A 20,073-nucleotide genomic window follows, 5' to 3' on the forward strand; every position below is an offset into this window, starting at 1 on the left:
CTCACCACAACCTCTGCCTCCTGGGTTCAAGTGCAGCCTCCGCCTCCCAGGTTCAAGCGATTCTCCTGCCTCAGGTTCCTGAGTAGCTGAGTTTACGGGCATGCGCCACAACGCCCAGCTAATTTTGTATTTTTAATAGAGACGGGGTTTCTCCATGTTGGTCAGGCTGGTCTCGAACTCCAGACCTCAGGAGACCCGCCCACCTCAACCTCCCAAAGTACTGGGATTATAGGTGTAAGCCACCACGCCCAGTCTAATTTCAAAATCTTTTAAAAACTACTAAGAAATTTTTTTTTTAAATTAAAGTTAATCATCTCAAAACCTGACACTGCTTTATCAACTAAGTTTATGTAATAATCTAAATCCTTTGTTGTCATTTCAATAATGTTTATAGCATCTTCATCAGAAGTAGATTCCATCTTAAGAAAGCAATTTCTGTGCTTATCCATAAAAAGCAGTTTATCATTTGTTAAAGTTTTATCATGAGATTGTAGCAATTCAGTTACATCTTCAGACTCTACTTCTAATTCTATTTATCTTGCTATTTTTAACACATCTGCAGTTACTTTCTCCACTAAAGTCTTGAACTTCTTGAAGTCATTTGAGCATTTGAGTTGGAATTTTCTTCTTCCAAATTCTGACAATATTGATATTTTGACCTCCTCTTGTGCATCATGAATATTCTTAATGGCATCTAGAGTATGAATCCTTTCCAGAAGGTTTTCAATTTACTTTGCCCAAATCCATTAAAATACAAGCACATTTTATTTTATTGCAACTATTTCTTGAAAACACTTTTTTAACCCATTGAATTGTCTTGGTATCTTGTTTGAAAATTAATTGAATATGAATTTGTGAATCAATTCCTATTTTGTTTCATTGATCTACAAGTTTTATTTTCACAAATACCAAACTGTTTTGATTACTATTGTTATAATGTCTTGAAATCAGGTAGGGTGAGTCCTTCAATTGTGTTCCCTTTAAAAATTGTTTTAGTTATTCATTAAGGTTTATTTTTGCATTTCCATATAAATTCTAGAATTAGTTGGTCAATTTCTATAAAAACGCCTGCTAAAATTTTTAGTGATATTGCATTGCACTTATAGAAAATTGGGGGTAGAACTGCCATCTTAAAGCTATTGAATCCTCTAATTCATGAACATGACATATCTATTCATTTATTAAGGTTCTTTAATTTTTGTCAGTACTGTTTTTGGACTTTTCAGTGCAGAGGTCATGGACATCTTTAAGAAAATAAAAAGAGAGGCCATTGACTTGAAGAAACTATTTGAAACATGTAAATTATTCCAAAGTCTTGTGTACAGCATATGCAAAAAGCTCTTACAACTCAATAAAAGAGAAGAAAGGACCCAAGTTAAGAATTAACAAAATATTTTCGCAGAATCTTCACAACAAAAAGATAAAAATGACCAATAAGCACATGAAAAGATGCTTTACATCAAGAGTCAACAAAATATGGCCCATGAGCCAAATTCAGCCATCCACCTCCTTTCATAAAGTTTTATTTAAACACAGCGATGCTTGAGTTTTTTTTTTTTAATGTGTTACCAGTGTTACCAATGGCTTCTTTCATGCTGCGATGGCAGAACTGAGTAGTTGCCATTGAGACTGAATCACCTGCAAGGTTTAAAATATTTTCTAATCAACCCTTTATAGAAAAAGTTTACTGACTCTTATGTCACTAAGGATAATCAGGGAAGTGCAAGTTATTACAGTAATCAGATATATAGCCACTATATATAGTATATATATATGCTCCTATATAGCCGCTATGTTGGCTACAAATGAAAAGATGACTACTATACCAAGTGTTGACAAAGATGAAGTATAATTAACTAAGTTAGATCTATTTAAGGACATATTCTCTTTAGTGTGAAGACTTCTGCCTGATCTGATGTTGCCATTATGCGAGGAAGGAGATCTCATGTAATGACTCCATCTGACGGCCAATTTCTGCCTCTGAAGGAACCCCAGAGCAGTTGCTGTGTCACTGTTTCAGTAGCCCTGTTCTCTCCTGCTACCTCCAGCATCCCAATCAATTCCTCCAGATCCGCCTGAGACATACCTGACCTCAGCAAGGACAAAATCTCCTTTCATCTGAAGAAATCATTGGCTTAAGAGGAAGACTCAGCCACTTATTTCAGTGTTCTGATAGATGCAGGGGTTGCTGAACAGTTTTAAGAAGCTGTAGGAAATTGTTTGATGGAAACTCCCTATATGGCCACAAGGGGGCAATGCTTCTTCAAAGAAGATTAACATTTGTCCACATACACATATTCAGCAAGTAGCCAGAGATTACCCTTTTAAAATCTGGTAAATTATCTACTAGTCTGTTTCAATTCACGTGTCTGTTTCATTCAATGCCTCTATGCATTTATCCATTCATCTACCTAACTAGTATCTGTATTTATTCCACTCTAACAGAGTGGAAAACATTACTTTGGAAGTCAACACTTTTTTGAATTATACATGTGATCCTTCAAGCCCACATTAACTTCTCTAGTATAACTTTACAATGTTTTCACCCATATACAGTCCAATATCCAGCCACACTAATCTGTGCCTAAAATTCCCTTATCCATTCTTTTTATGGGGAAATCTATCATGGTTTGAGGCCCAGTTCAAGCATCTCGCCATCCGTACTCTTCTTTGACTGGGTCCAGAAACAGATTTCATCAATCTTTCCTTCATCACATCATCTAAACACACACGGGTTCTTTGGCAGATTTCATTGGCTGATACCTGAGTCTTGGGACTAGGTTAACTGAAGACTTGGACTATGTCTCTTTTGTGAATGAAATGAGGCGCAAGTACTGCCTAATTTAGTAGGCACTTAGTATACAGTATATATGTATTGAAGGTATTCATATATAAATTAAAAGAAAAGAAAGCACAACAAAACTTTAAACAACTTTTAAAAAGCACGTTGGGGTACTGGGGAAGAAAAGGTTTGGATTCTAGATTGAGGAACGTGGACCATCGTCTCCTATTGGACTGGGATGGTGTTTTCTTTGAGTGGATTTGTGGTGACACCAAATACAAATACAAAAAAATCATTTTTGTGTTTCTGAAAAAAATGTGCTTCTCATGTTATTTTAACTTATATGATTTATAATACAGATCATTCCTATTTTAGGGCTGCTTTAGAATTTATCTTCAATTTCTGCCTGTGTATCCTGCTTGTGTTAACATCAAAAGTTGAATTTATCCTTTGTATTTTCATAGTTGACCCATTTTGAAGTGTGAAGAAAATATCGAATGTTTATTCAAACTCAGGATAAAAGCCACCAAAAATGACTGCATTACGGGATTGTTATAGCTCTATATCTTCTGTATTCTGCAGAATTTCTATCCTCCCTTATCCATTTAAAGATCACAGCTCCTCCAGAACAGATTATTTCAGTATTTGCTAATTTCTTTTTCTAGTTACATTAAAAAATATTTAATTTACTTAATCTATTTAGAAAAAATTTGAGGAAAATAAAATTGACTAAATTATATTATATCATTTCTGAGGATCATCTAAAATATGGAATAAATACATCTGAAAAATTGTAATAAAATTTAAGTTCTCTGAGGACAAAGGGACCATATATTCTCTATGTTCTGATTCATGACCTTAGCTTGTAATGGGATATTATGTTCATTGTGTGCCCTCAACACACTTCATTATTATTCACAATAGAAAAGAAGTGCTACTGTACATGTTAATCTTGTGGTTTCACAGGAGTTCCTCTCTTCCACCATTGTAAAGTAAGGCCCTTTCTATTGACATATCCAGCCATCTTAAAGGTCTGAGGAAAAGTTGAGGGGGCTTGAGAGACAGAAATTCTAAACTGACACTTATCTGTGTGTAAAGAAAGGATTACTGATTCCCAAAGAATATATCTTCAGCAATTCTAAATTTGGACAAAGTGGGGGAAGTGCTTCCTTTCACAGAGATAGCTTTAAGTGAAAGCACTTGTGAAAGGGCGGGGCCTGTTGAAAGAATTCAGTTGAGGGTGAATTTACAGAGTTTCAGCTGGTTGGGAAGACTGGAAGACCACCTGGGCTGTCACTGAGCTCTGGTGCCAGGAGGAATGGACAAGATCTTAGGAGCATCATTTTTAATTCTGTGGCTTCAACTATGCTGTGAGTTATGGAAGAGAAACTCCAGGGTATGTTACTAACTTGGGTGGATGAGAAAATTGGGGTACAGACAAACTCAGGCAGGTAGACACTTTAAGAAGAAAATATTATTTGGGGGGCCTAATGACATTTTGTTATCTCTCTAAGCAGGGGTGAGTGGCCAACAGAAGGAGGAAAGTGACCGGCAGCAGGTGAAACAAAGTCCTCAATCTTTGATAGTCCAGAAAGGAGGGATTTCAATTATAAACTGTGCTTATGAGAACAGTGCATTTGACTACTTTCCATGGTACCGACAATTCCCTGGGAAAGGCCCTGCATTATTGATAGCCATAAGTTCAGCTGCGAGCGAAAAAGAAGAAGGAAGATTCAAAATCTTCTTCAATAAAAGTGCCAAGAACTTCTCATTGCATATCATGGATTCCCAGCCTGGAGACTCAGCCACCTACTTCTGCGCAGCAAGCACACAGTCCTCCCCAGGCACCTGAAGCCTGTACCCAAACCTGCAGTTGAGGCTCCAGCCAAACCCCTCAGTGGAAGCTTCCGTGGGCAGAGATGTAGACTGGTTTTCATCTGCATATGCAAGTGATAAATAACTGTATAAACACTAGTGTGGCAGTATGAGAATGGTGATTAAATAAAAGAAACTAAGCTTAATAAATGACCATCTCTAACAAACTTTTTATTACAGTTAAAGTATTTGCAATTGTTACAAGCATCCAACCAGTTGTGGGGCAGCTGGGACTTTTATGCCTTGCTGATGGGATGCAAATCAGTATTATGACGCTGGAAAATCATTCGGCAGTTTCTTATAAATTGCTCTTAACATAGCACCAGAAATCCCACTCCTAAGTATTTATCTACAATAAATGAAAATATATCTTCACACGAGGACTTTCGTTTACAGCAGTTTTAACCATAATAGCCCCAAGCTGGAAACAATCCAAATGTCCATTAACTGGGGAATAGAAAAATAAATTGTGGTATATTCCTATAACGGAATACTACAGAACAATAACATGCAATAAGCTAGTGATACGGATAACACATGATGGATCTCAGAAACTTTATGCTTCATTGAGTGAATGGTTAAATATATCTTGGTACATATCCACATAATGGAATATGATTCATCAATACAAAGGCATGAACTATTGATGCATGCAACAACTTCGATGAATCTCAAGGGCATTATGTTGAGTGAACAAAAGTCAATCTCAAAGGTGATATAACATGTGATTTCACTTATATAACACTATCCTCCCATCGTCTTTCCTCTGTGTGTGTCTCTGTCTCTTCATGTGACATTCTTTTCATAAGGGCACCAGTCTTATTGGACTAAGGGCCCACACTACTCCAGTAGGATCTCATTTCAACTTAACTAATGACATCGGCAATAACCCTATTTCCCAAAAAGATCACATTCTAAGCTTCTAGAGATTAGTACTTCAACATATGAATTTTCTGGGGATACAATTTAACCGAATAACATATAGCAAAAGGAACTTTACATATGTGATTAATTCAAGAACGTTGAAATGAGAAGATTTGGCTTCGGTTATCCAGGCAGACCCAATGTAACCACAGGCATCTCTATAAAAGGGAAGCAGTAGAGTCGGAATGAAAGAAAGCAATGTGATGAGAGAATGAGGACAGCCTCGAAGTTGGAAAAGGCAAAAAAAAAAAAAAAAAAAGAGACTGATTATTCCCCATAGCCACCAGAAGGAACTCAAACCTGCTAGTACCTTGATTTTAGCCCAATGAAACTGACTTTGGATTTATGACCTTCAGAATTGCAAAATAATAAATTTGTGTTGTTTTAAGCCACTGAATTTGTGGTAATTTCTTATGGCCATAATAGGAGACTAATAAATACAATAATAGGAGGGATTAAAAAGGAGACATGTCTGGAGATAAAGTAGAAACTAAAAAAAAAAAAATTAGAAAATGTTAAGTACAATTTAAGCCAATAAATTTTAAAACTTTCAAAAGTAGAAATAATTTGAATGAAAAACATATACTACCAAAAGTAACTCAAGAAGAAATAGAAAAACTAAGTAGATTTATAATAATTAAAATTATTTGATAATTGGAAATGAAAATCACTAAAGATTCAGTAATACAAGGGAAATTTTTAACCTGCAGGTGCACCCACTACAAAATTAAAAGCAAGACACATGCTGGATGCATCTGTAAATAATATAACCGGTACAATTTTAGAAATTAAGGTTAGATGGGGAACTCTTACATATAAATAAGAAAACATCCAAAATAAGAAGAGACAAGGATATAAAAAGGCAATTCAAAAAGAAGAAATAGGAATGGCCACTAAAAATGTAAAACATCAACTTCCACAGAACTCAAGGAAATCAAATTAAAATAAAGTATTGTTTCATTTCTACTAGATCAACAAAATCTAAAATGTCTGATAACATTAAATATTGGTAGGAATATATGGAGATGAAGCTATTACACTTTTCCAGATGAAAAAAAACACCACACAGAGAACTTAGGAGAACAATTTGCCTAAACTAGTTATGAATAGGCATATATCTAACAATCCAGCAATACAAATTTCTGATATCTATATTCAAGGTAGTCAATATGTAAACTAGGAGGCATTTACAAGGGTGCTCCCTCTTTAAAAATAAGTGTAATCAATAGTGGAATGAAAAAATAGTGGTTTTGTCATACAATGGAAGTATTAGCTATTACAAGCAAAGAAGTGGTTCTGTACATATTTTCTTAGATAAATCTTACAAATAAAATGTTGGATGTAAAAGAAGAATGATACATACTGCATGGCACCATTAATAAGAAATCTCAAAATACAAAATAATGCAGTATATTGTTTTGTAATACATACCTGTAAGGTTAAATTCTTTTTTTTTTTTTTTTTTTTTTTTTTTGAGACGGAGTCTCACTCTGTCGCCCAGGCTGGAGTGCAGTGGCGCGATCTCGGCTCACTGCAAGCTCAGTCTCCCGAATTCACACCGTTCTCCTGACTCAGCCTTCGGAGTAGCTGGGACTACAGGCACCCGTCACCACGCCCAGCTAATTTTTTTTTTTTTTTGTATTTTCAGTAGAGATGGGGTTTCACCGTGTTAGCCAGGATGATCTGGATCTCCTGACCTCGTGATTTGCCCACCTCGACCTCCCAAAATGCTGGGATTACAGGCGTGAGCCACAGCCCCCGGACTGTAACGGTTAAATTCTAAAAGACATGTGTGGAATCTTCCCAAGAGTGATTACAATCTTTAAAAGAGTAAACGGAACAAGGACTATTGTTCTAGCTTTGTCTGAAATGTTTGAGAAAATCTGAAATGTAGAGAGAGAGAGAATATTTTTAGAAAACATAACAAAATTCATCATCTGTTTTTCTGTTTATTCTCATCGCTGGATACAAAGGTATCTGCTATATGATTTTCTGTACTTTTTCTCATGATAATTATTTCATAAATTTAAAAAATAATTTTTAAATGGTTTACAACAACCACAGTTTTTACTATCTTCACCAGTCCACAGAATGGAGAATAGCACCTTCGTTACCTACGATTTTGTCAGATGTATTTCTGGTAGGCCACATAAATGGCAATAAAAAATCAGTTGGAAAAAATCTCTAATTTATGAATAAAAGGATGTTCAACCTGAAATAAACAACCCAAGACTCTTTCCCCTGAACCACAATGCATACTGTTTCAATACATAAAAAGAGGAGGTGGAAAAAAATCCAATTAGTTACCTCTTAGCAATGGGAGATGTGCCCACAAAATGTCAGCATTTTGTGAATATTAACTCCCCTGGGCTCTCAAAGTTTATTTTACTTCCTTTTCTAGCAGTTTGAAAAATCAAAGAAGAAATTGGAATAGTATTTATGTCTGATTAGAGTGGCTTTCATTGGACTGAAATATTGAAGAATAAAGTAGAATACAGTGCCTAGGTTGGAATTCGTGGTCAGCATGAGAGGAGGGCTGTTGACAAGTACATGAGAGAGAGGAAGAATTGGGAAGAGCTGGGAGCCTCAACAGTGATTCTGTGGTTTCTTACAGATGTGAGTTTGGGGATTTCTACAAAGAACCGGGAAGAGTCTGAGGACAGTTTGCCGTAGAATAACTCAATTATTCCCATTGGGATTTCTTTATGGGGCAGTCCAACAAAAATACAGCTTTTGGAATTTGGTGCTTTGACATAGACTGCTTGATCAGATGAAGTTTCAGCATAAAGTGGAAAAGAATCTTCATTCTTTCAATGTCCAAAGAGGGAAATATTTTTATTTTGAAAATTTATACTATTAATAGTTTTGAATATTTTTACTGATAAAGCAGCATTTTGTGAGAGACTTTGTCTTCCTGATAACTATTAAAAATTATAGAATTGCACCAAAAAGTACACATGCACTCATGACAACAGCATGGCTAAAGATTTGAATTCAGAGCGCCCATGGATTCTCCCATCCTAGAACTTCTAATAAAAGTAAGCATAGAGTTCCAGTAGAAATAATAGGCCTTCGCTGCTACTCTTGACACTAGAATTCACAACTTGAGAAAATACTGAACTTGGGAGTCTTTTTTTTTAAATCTCATTTGTCTGAGCTGATGCTTTGCCATTGTGAAGTTACCAGTTCCCTTTGTTTGATGTGTAAGTAGGAAGGACGGGAGGTGATGACTTCTGGTTTGTCTCCTGTGTCGAAGCCAAGGATTGGTGAGTAGCTTCACCTTAGACTCAGGTTGATAGCAAGTGAACAATCAAAACATGAATGAATATTTGCAATCAAAGCCATGATTCATAAAAAATTGGTTTGAGATAAGCCCCTCAGGTTTATCACAGATCAGTTTCCTAAACTTGGAAATTTTAAATGATTCATCTCCTTTTAAGAATTCCTTCAATATTGTTTCATACATGTCCTTTACCAGATATAATCCTTTGTCATTTGTTAATTAAGTTATAAGAAAGGGCAAAACAATGTTTAAGATAGAACCAATTTCCCCACCGAGGGGTTATCACAGCACATTAACACTTGACCCACCCAGAAACCACATTTCAGAGGCAGCTTCTATACAGAACTGCGGGATCCTGCACCTATACTGTCAGGGTACAAAGCAGGGCTATTTCAACAGGAGGGAAATCCTGCCATCATACTGGTTCCCAGTCTACTGTGGGTATTAATGGTCTCCAGCTACTTAAGTGCAAATAATTGCAAACCAGAGCATGGCTACCTGTCTGCACTCAGAGGTGAAATGGACAGAGGATAAGATGTCTCAAACAATGAGAAACTCTTCCCTGCACCATTCAGTGATATGCTATTTTGACCTTTATAAAAGAACTGGAAATGTTTTAGACCTTGTCTACACTTTTTTTCTTAGCTATCTCTTGGTCCCTTTATATTAATTCATCCATTAAGACAGTGAAACTAGGGGCTGGGTTCACACATAAAATCCCAGGACTTTGGGAAGCCAAGATAAGATCACTTGAGGCCAGGAGTTTGAGACCAGTCTGGGCAACGTAGAGAGACTCCATCTCTACAAAATGAAATAAAAAATTAGCCAGGCCTGGTAGCTCACAACTGGAGTCCTATCCATTTGAGAGATTGAAGTGACAAGATTACTTGAGCCCAGGAGTTCCAGGCTGCAATGAGTTATGACTGTGCCACTGCACTTCAGTCTGGGTGACAGAGAGAGACCCCAACTCTAAAATAAAAATTTTTCAATTTAAAATTTTAAAAAAGACAATGAAATCACATGGAGGATTAACATCTAAATTCCATACAATCACATAACAGAATATAAAAAATTCAGCCACCAACTTCTGTGGTATTGACATGCACGAAGTTCTTGCAACCTTCAGATAACACGTTCTGTGGGAGTATAGTATAGCATTGTATCACAGAGAGATCTTGTATGCTTATCATGACAAACAATATCTTATGCTTATCATTACAATTTTTAAAAATGCCCAGCCACAGAATGTAACAAGTGAGACTGAATACTTTGGATCAATGGGATAGAAAATGTGATATCAGGACAATTCTAGGACACATGATCTAAGCAGTACAATTCTACTTGTGAAGGCAACGGGACTGAATATCCTGATTCTCCTCAGTCTAGTAAATAAAACTTAGTGTCAGATTTTGAAATGATTACATTTTATTCCTATTATAATTTCATAAAAACGTAAACAACTGAGCAGCTTCTGAAAATCAAGAAGGACTTATTTTTATCATTTGGTTTTGAAGTAGCTTTACTTATTACAGAACTTAACTAGGGCCCTAGAACTCAGTAAGGAGGAAGAAAGAGATGCAGTAATTGTTTAGAATAGGACTGCCTTTCACAGAGAAAGTCAAATATCTGAGTATTTTTCTTTTAAATTTAATTCATTTCTGATGGCAAAAAGTAAATATATGCTAAATGAATATTATCAATGTATGTCAACTGGTTCAACTGCAGTTCCCCTCAGCTACAACCCTCAATACAAATTGCTTTTCTTATATCCGTTTTCTAGGTTCTGTCTATCCTAATGACTAGGGAAAGACAACTAGACAAAGTAAAGATTCAGGGTGAACCCGACATTTTTCCTCATTTGTGCATAGCCATGTAGTCTATGAACATGAGACTCAATTTCCTGTTTGGGGAGATAGCATCAGAACTCAGGAACTACGTATGCACACCACAGGGCCCTTGTGGGTACTGAACTTGGAGCGTCAGGCAGCACAACTCACATTTGTGCAGAGAGCTACATGCCACATGCTGTTCTCCAGCTTGCTGTGCATATTTGTGGCCTTCAGCTACTCTGGTATGGATGGTTCCAAATGTGGGTAAAAATGTTAAGGATGGAAGGATTACAGACAGACATGTTGTGTTTCTCATGGATTTGAGGAGGAAAGGTGAAATTGGAAAAAGGCGAGCATACTATGATTTTAGTTTGGTTTGTCTCTGGGTCCTAAATTAGTCTAGTTCCTACGATATTCACTCTATCAAAGGATCAGCTCTGTTTTCTGATTTTTTCCCACAGGATTCAGTGTGGCCCAGAAGGTTACTCAAGCCCAGTCATCAGTATCCATGCCAGTGGAGAAAGCAGTCACCCTGAACTGCCAGTATGAAACAAGTTCGTGGTCGTATGACCTTTTTTGGTACAAGCAACTTCCCGGCAAAGAGATGATTTTCCTTATTCGCCAGGGTTCTTCTGAACAGAATGCAAGAGATGGTCGCTCTTCTGTCAACTTCAAGAAAGAAGCTAGCTTCATCGCCTTAACCATTTCAGCCTTACAGCTAGAAGACTCAGCAACATACTTCTGTGCTCTCCGGGAACTCACAGTGTTTGAAGTGATAGTAAAAGCAAAACAAAAACCCTAGGGCTCGACAAGAGAACCCTCTACTCCGCATCCTTTGCTACAGGAGCCGATTTGAAGTGCACACCTGCAGATCTCAGGCAAGAGAGGGTAGTGACTGTGGTCTGTGGATTTAATCTGTGGTCTGGATCAGATGAGTTAATTCTAAGTAAGACCTCCTTCTATCTCATTTGGAAACAGGTGTTCAGAGCAACTTTCTTCTAATACTTAAATTTTTACTGAAAATAGATCATACGGAAAACGTGCAAAGTTGTCTAAAGTTGGAAAGACTTCCACATAATAACTTAAAGTGGCAGTTTCACTTAACGATGCTCACAGCAGAAATATGGGTCTAGTTATCTTGAATCATAATAAAAATCATTTCCTTAGCCCTTTCCTCTTAGGCTTTATTTCAATTAGGGTACAATCAGGGAAGCAGAACCATCATGAAAGATGTAGAATAAGATTAATTATAAGGATTAGACCTCATGCAATTGCTGGAGCTGGTGGTTCTCAGAAGTTACTTAGTTGTTTGTGTTTTTATGAAATTATAACAGGAATAAAATGTAATATTTTCAAAATCTGACATTGAGTTTTATTTACTAGGCTGAAGAGGATCAGGATATTCATTCCTATTGCCTTCACAAGTAGAATAGTACTTCTTAGATCATGTGTCCTAGAATTGTCCTGATATCACATTTCTATCCCATTGATCCAAAGTATTCAGTCTCACTTGTTAAATTCTGTGGCTGGGCATGTTTTTTATTTGTAATATACAGTCGGATAAGCATGCCAGATTTCTATGTGATACAATGCCATAATCTGCTCTTACTCCTATGCAAAGCTATTGTCTTTGCATCTAGTATTGAGCCTGAATTTACTCTAGGTCAGCTAGATTCACATTTGGGAAGGAGAGTTGAATGTGGACAAGAGCATGCAAAAACTGATTTGTAAAGACATTTTGGAACCCATGGTGACAGGTGGAACCCATGAGGACAAACTAAAACTTGTCTCTTACCTCCTTCAATCTCATAGTGTTGGTGACGTTCAGAAGAAATGGTGTTATTTGCTATCCTGCTCCCTGGGGACTTGGCCCAAGAAAAAGAGAAGCTGAAAGAGGACCTGGGGGCAGTGGGGGAGTTGTGAATCAACCATAAGATGAGTTAGCAGATCAGTAGCAACATGTGTGAGTTGCCACCGTTCCTGGAGCCTGGCACCTGTCTTGCACAATGTTTTTCAACTTAATAGAGAATAATATAGGGAAGGATTTTCTTAGAAATATATTTCCAGGTAGTTACGATGAGACAGTACGAAGTTACCACAATACCCCTACCTTGTAAACTTGACATCCGTATGCACCTCTTTTCATAACACTTAGCTTTCAAATAAAGACAATTTTAAAAAGCATGTTTCCTGCCAATATGATGCCACTATTCTTCACTCAACCACAAATACCCTAACCCTCTACCTCAAAGAGAATACAAAGTTCATTTATTCATCTTTGGGTGATAGTCTTTCCTCTTCTAGCTGAGTCACACTCTCCCATTGATATCCTGTAGTTTAGCTTCTGAAATTTAACAAGGTATGTGATTAACTTATTAACATATCTTTCACTATTATGTATAGACAAATGGGAGGAGAGTAAAAAATGGTTACCATGTATTTTAATATTTTCATATCACAATGGAAAGAAAATGTTTATAACAGTATAGTCTTTTTTATCCACAAATGATCTCATGGTTGTAGCTGGTTTCCATAACTATCTCTTCCATTACCCATTTCATAATCTGTTTGTTTTCAGCAAGCACCTCCACTCACTGGTACACTTGACTTTCTATAAAACAAGCTCCTTGGTCAGGAGCAATGCTATACAGAATGCCATAAAGTTGAGTAAGGAATTCTCTAAGTCCACCACTGTGGTTTTGCCCGAAGCACTGCAGATGTGGAACGAAAGTCCATATTCGGAATGTCTAAGTGGAATAAAACAAAGCAAAACTTGCCAGCAGCCAGAGAAAGTTGATATATCATGTTCTGGGAAATGTCTTTAAGAATGCTTGCTGAATTCTCATCAAAATCGACAGAAGCTAAAGAGGAAAAAGTATTTTTAAAGTACTTATAAAACAAACAAAAAAAACCTCTCTAACTAGCTTCCCATGAACATAAAAGTCTAATTTTTAAACCCTTTGTCAAAAATCATTGTTAAAAAGGTGGAAAGTCAGTACACAGATTGGAAAGTTATATTTACATTGACATATTTCTGAAAAAGATTCAAATGCAGAATGCATAAAAAACTTGTACAAGTCAATAAGCAATGATAAAACAATACAAATGGCCAAAACTTGAAGAGATATTTCAGAAATATGATATCTAATAGTAATAAGCATACACAAAAAGCACTTAATATAATTACTCATTAGGAAAATGAAAATGAAACCCACTGAGTGATCCTCCTGTGCCCCTTCAGCACCCCAATTGTATTAATGTAGCCAGGAGGAAATGACCACGAGAGGATAATGAAAAATAGTGACTACTCCCAGGGGAAGAGATGGCCAAGTAAGTTTTCTAGAAACTTCTGTTAAATTAAGTTTAGCCTAAAGCTGCCTCCTGACTTATTTTAAGCTCAGGGCAAAGGTTTCTCCATACACAGTGCCCTGTAACCTAATAGGATGCATAAACAGGCTACAGTCTACTCACTACAAATCCCTAAGTTTTGGCCATAGGTGGCCAACTGTTCAAATCACGTTCAAATAAGGCAAATGCCAAGCTTTAACCAATCCATCTGTTTCTGCACCTTACTTCCTTTTTCTATAAGTCACTTTACTTTTTCTGTCCAGAAATATTCTTTGACCATGTGGCAGTGCCAGAGTCTCTGAATCTGTTCTGGTCTGGTGGGGGGCTGCCTGAATCTCTAATCGTTCTTTGCTCAATTAAACTCCGTAAAATTTAATTTGTCTAAAGTTTTTCTTTTAACACTCCCATCATTGAACCACGTTCGACGTAAGAAGAAAAAGCAGTAACAGGCTCCAGACTGGAACACTGAAGGAAAAGCAGGTTTTACTAGGAAAGAAGAGAGTTGATATTCATTGGCCATACTATATGTCAGGCACTATTTATACATTTCAAATTCATTACCTAATTTAAGCATCGTACACCCTACGAGATAGGTTTTAGTGTTCCAGTTTTTCATATTTGGGAAATGAGACACAACTTTTCCTAACTTTGAAAAGCATCTCTAACTAAAGTCAAGCAGGGTGTAACATCTTAAAGGGCTCCTATAAAGCAAAGTTTGGACTATGGAGAAGCAAACAGCCCCAAAGCAGCAGCATTGGCTTTCTCAGTGAGGATGACAAGATGCCAAACCTAGGCACAAATTGCCTCAGGATCAACAGATGGAGGAAATAATCGACTAAGCATTTAAGAGTGCTGAATGTCTCAGTGAGTCTCTTCTACAGTAGTGTGCTATGAAGCACAAGAGGGTAGAGGGAAAGATGAGATACTATTCCTTAAACACTCCAAGCGGGCTTCCATATCAAGGCCTTTGCCCACTATGCCTGCAATGTTATACCCCCACCAGACTTCATGGTGTACCTCTGAACTCCTCTACGTCTTTACGCAAAGTTCGCCACCTTGTGAAGCCTTTATCAAAATCTTTCTATTATATTTTCCTTTTTTGAGAATCAGGCTCTAGCATATTCCACGCGTTGAGAACTAAAGCACCAAGTTCTGAAGCACTGCCACCTGGTGTCCCGCTAAACTGTTTGGTGAGGTTTATGTGGCCTCCCTGCTGCCCTCCAGTGTTCATGGGCTAAGCTATGGTGAAGCCTGGTTGCAACAGGAGCTAACATTTCTGAACCAATGTCAGTAACCTTCCCATGGTAGTGATCATGTGAGACAGGATTCAGCAGGACTGGCTGTGATTTTTTTTTTTTTCATTTAAAAAATCTTTTTCCCCGAATATGTGAGGGTGATTGATTTCAAAGTGGCAAATATGATATATGGGCTGGTTTAGGCTAATAGAATACCTTGGCAACAAAGGTTGGCATTATTGCACAAGGTGGGAAGTTTTTCTCTATGAAGTGAGAGTTTGTCTACTGCTCTGTCCTTTACTGTAACATAGAAATATCCTAAGAAGTGAGAACAAGAGTCAATGATGGATAAAAATAAGCCATTGTAGGGAACACTGTATAGGATGCTCTCTCCGTGTTATCATATACCTCCCAACCTCCCAATACAGCACCATAATGCGACTGATTTCCCGCTAACAGTAAGAAATGTGATAGAACATGGATATTTATTATAGTACATAAAATATGCTGTGCAAATTGCAAAATGCCCCTCGGAAAAATACTGAATTTTATCTTGTAGATAGACTGCACTGCAATTTCAGATGGTGCCTCCCAATCCCCCAATATTTTCTATATTGAATGCATCTGGTTGAGTGCCTAAGGTACAGAAATTATCGAACTAGATGATTATTCAGTTGGTGTAAAAGTAATTTCTGTTTTTTCCATTACTTATAATGTAATGGCATAACCATTACATAGACTTGGATTGGATTTCTGGACCTTCCACTCATTGGTTGAATTATCTTAAGCAAATTACTTAATAACTTTAATGCTTCAATTTCCTTATCCCTACAATGTGGATATCGATAGTACTTACTACAAAGGGTTATTTTGAGAAATAAATAAAATGACAAATGCCAATGCTTAGCCCAGTACCAACAAAAAGCTACTGGTGACTTACAGAAAAGGAAATTGAATATGAGAGAGATTAAATGTCTTGCCTAGCATCACAAAGTGTCAGAGTTGAGCCTTCCCTCCATACCTTATTTAGAGCAGATTTCTTTTCTCAACCCAAGAATAACTCTCTAACTCATTACAGTGTTATGCTGTCTTTATAGAGCTTATCACTGTATAGAATTATCTTATTTTGTAAAAACTCATTTATTTAATTTCTTCTCCCTGCACTCTAGCCCCTTTTCTATCTCTTCACTACCATGTTCTCTATGCCTGAAACAATGCCTAGCACACAGGAGACACACTCAATATATGTTTGTTGAATGAATGCACAAAAGGTAAAATTATGTCCAGAGTCCGTGCAATTCAAATATTAATATACAAGTTTAAGCTGGATTTATGTTTGTGTTATTTATCCAGAATTGTCAAGATTTCTATCCCATAACTTTCTTAATGTAATATTTAAGTATGTAAGTGCTAAATAGTTGAATACTAGCTTTGGTTTATCTACATTGGTTTATTTTTACACTTTGGGGGAATTAATAAATAATCTTACTAAAAATTTTATCTATCAATCCCTCACTTTACTCACTGGGGAGATGAGGTGGAAAAAATGTTGAGGCATTTTTCTCTGTAGTGCGTGCATCTTATCTTTTAGGTTGCAAAAGTTTTTCAGAGGACTTATGTATATGTATATATTTTTATGTTTTAAAAAATTCTGTGCACACATGCACACTCCTTGCATAAGAGTAGATATACAGGCTTACTATTTGCTCAAAACAGAGAAAGCAAATTAACCTTGTTTCCCTTTACTATCAGGGTGAGTGCATTTAGAATCCTCCCTTGATATATTAGGCTGTTAAGAATGATAAAGATTGGTATTAGTTGAGTTGTCCTGCGGCCAAAGTGGGGAGGAAGAAAACTAGGATCATGCACTCTTCCAGAAAGAGAATCTCATTGTTTACTTTCCCTGTAAGGCCATATTTAGTTGCCAACAGGCTTGGCCTTTACTTCAGGTCAAATGTGTGGCTCTACCTTGTAGGAGTCTGTCCTACTATTATAGATAGAGGAATTCTCGCTGCTGCTAGACGTATGTCCTTCTTGGTCTGGACACTGCTCCTCCAACATGTGGGTGAATTTATCAGTGGATCAGTATTCTCCCCAGAAATGAGCTCCACAGCATGTAGGCTTTCTAAGTGATTGTGGCCATGCCTTCACTCTCCTAAGATGAAGTTATCTGAATGCTGTGATCTGGAGAAGAAACTACCTTGATTAGAATGTCCTGTTTGTCTACAGCAAAGACTTGGAACCAACCCAAATGTTCATCAGTGATAGACTGGATTAAGAAAATGTGGCACATATACACCATGGAATACTATGCAGCCATAAAAAAGAATGAGTTTATGTCCTCGGCAGGGACATGAATGAAGCTTGAAACTATCATTCTCAGCAAACTATCACAAGACCAGAAAACCAAACACTGCATGTTCTCACTCATAAGTGGGAGTTGAACAATGAGAACACATGGACACAGGGAGGGGAACATCGCACACTGGGGTCTGTCAGGGGGTGGGGGACTAGGGGAGGGATAACATTAGGAGAAATACCTAATGTAGGTGACAGGTTGACGGGTGCAGCAAATCACCTGGGCATGTGTATACCTATGTAACAAAACTGCACATTCTGCACATGTACCACGGAACTTAAAGTATAATTGAAAAAAGAAAAAAAAAAAGAATGGCTTTTTTGTCTAGCAACCATCCCTAACTGTAGTCCTCATGCTTCTGAACTAGGAGTCATTATTGAGGCTTCCAGGATTTCCTTTACTACCCATACCTTTATCTCCTTTCCTGGGAAGGAAAGCTAGAAGTTAACCATTGAGATACTTTCTAATCCTGTTCTAATTTTTTAGAACATGATTTAAATGTATGTGGAAAGTGCTGTCCCCTGATATTAGTACAAACCCCATGCTGTTTCCTTCGCTTATTTCAGTTGTTCACTGGAAAGGTTTTAAACGCACTTCATACACAAAATACCTAGAGGTTGAATTTATATTCTGAAAAAATTAATTAATGCTCTCTTATACTAGTAAATTTCCCTTGGATGTATCTTATTTCTCCAATTATATTTTGGGCTCACAGCGAAGAGGGAATGTTGCTTTGTAATTTTTTTTCTTTCTTTTCCTCTCCCCTAGATGAGGCTATAGCTTTGTAATTTTTAATTCCTCAGAGCTCCTAGGAAAATTCAAAGCACAAAAATTACTGTTTAAAAACTACATGTATATTGAATCAAACTAACATTATATCTGGACTGTGACAGAAGCAAGACAGCACAATCTTATTTACTTTTAAACAAGTTTATTGGAGTATGTTTACATTCCATAAATTCATCCATTTTGAATGTATGGTTCAATGATTTTTAATTAATAACTGATTTATGAAACTATTACCATAATCTATTTGTAAATACTTTTCAACACTCTGGAAAGATCCCTCACGCCATACTATAGTTAATCTCTAACCCAACTCTGGCCCCAGGCAACCAGCTTATATCTTTATAGACAATGTTCCTTTTCTGAACATTTCATATAAATGGAATCACTCAATACATAATATTTTGTGGCTGGCTTCTTTTTCTTAAAACAGTATTTTTGAGACTCATCTGTGTTGTAGCACATATTAGATGTTTTATTTTATTTATTTCATTTTTGCTTATTTATTTTATTTATTTATTCTTGATTTATTTTTGTTGTCAAATATCATTCATATCTTGTATGAATATGCTGCATTTTGCTTATTCATTCACCAGCTGATGGACATTTCGGTTGTTCTCATCTTTTAGCCATTATAAAGAATATCCACAAATTAGACTTCCATTATTTTTAGAACATATCTAACATGTAAAACATTCATGGTGCATCACAAATGTAGGTGGCATATCAGATTCCAAATATTATAAAGTCTAGAGCTAGACAGATATACGTTCTAATTCTTAATATGCCACTTAGGTAATTGACCTGGAGTGAATTATTCAATCTCCTTGAGTGAATTATCCTATCTCCTTGAGCTTTGGGTTATTTTATGTTTGTAAATTGGAAACAGTAATGTCTCTATTGCGTGACTTTCTTGTTAAGTAATGTACATAAAGAGAAAGGTAGTTTAGATGTGCACACATTTATAATTTGAGGGGGATTCAAAAGTTGTTTTTCAATGTTTGAAGATTCAAAGAAAAGTGCTTTTCCTGCCACAAATTGCCATCCCACTTGTAACTCCCTCTAAATTTGAATAATAGCAGTCCACAGGTAGGCAGCGCACTTCTGAAAGGTTGTCAATTATCTTTGTGTTCCAGACTCATGGTGGATTTCCTCAAAGTTTATGAAGTTGGCCTGAAGAAAGCAGTTACTTCGACCCCTCTTTGTGAACCACAGGAAACTGAAAATAGGGCAGAGTGTTTCAAGGACATTTATAGGAGCTGGTCTCTGATTGGCTAGGCAACCAGATGCAGAATCCTGTTTTCTGAAGCAGAATACTTCCACAGATTTTGGCTGCAAAACGTTCTTCTGCTGAGGGTACGTGAGCAAGAAACATGGAGAAGAATTCTTTGGCAGCCCCATTACTAATCATCTGGCTTCATCTTGACCGTAAGTCCAGGAGTTACAGGAGATGTTCTTAGTCTGGGGTGATGATGAGGAAAGAGGAGGATGCAGTCAGACACTCTAGGTTTTATTTGGGGGATGTGTGAAGAAAATGCAAACCCTTTAGAGAGACCAATTTCTATGTCTGACTCTTTTTAATAAAACAGGCGTGAGCAGCATCCTGAACGTGGAACAAAGTCCCCAGTCACTGCATGTTCAGGAGGGAGACA

Source organism: Macaca mulatta, chromosome 7, assembly GCF_049350105.2.
Source record: "Macaca mulatta isolate MMU2019108-1 chromosome 7, T2T-MMU8v2.0, whole genome shotgun sequence".
Taxonomy (NCBI): Eukaryota; Metazoa; Chordata; class Mammalia; order Primates; family Cercopithecidae; genus Macaca; species Macaca mulatta.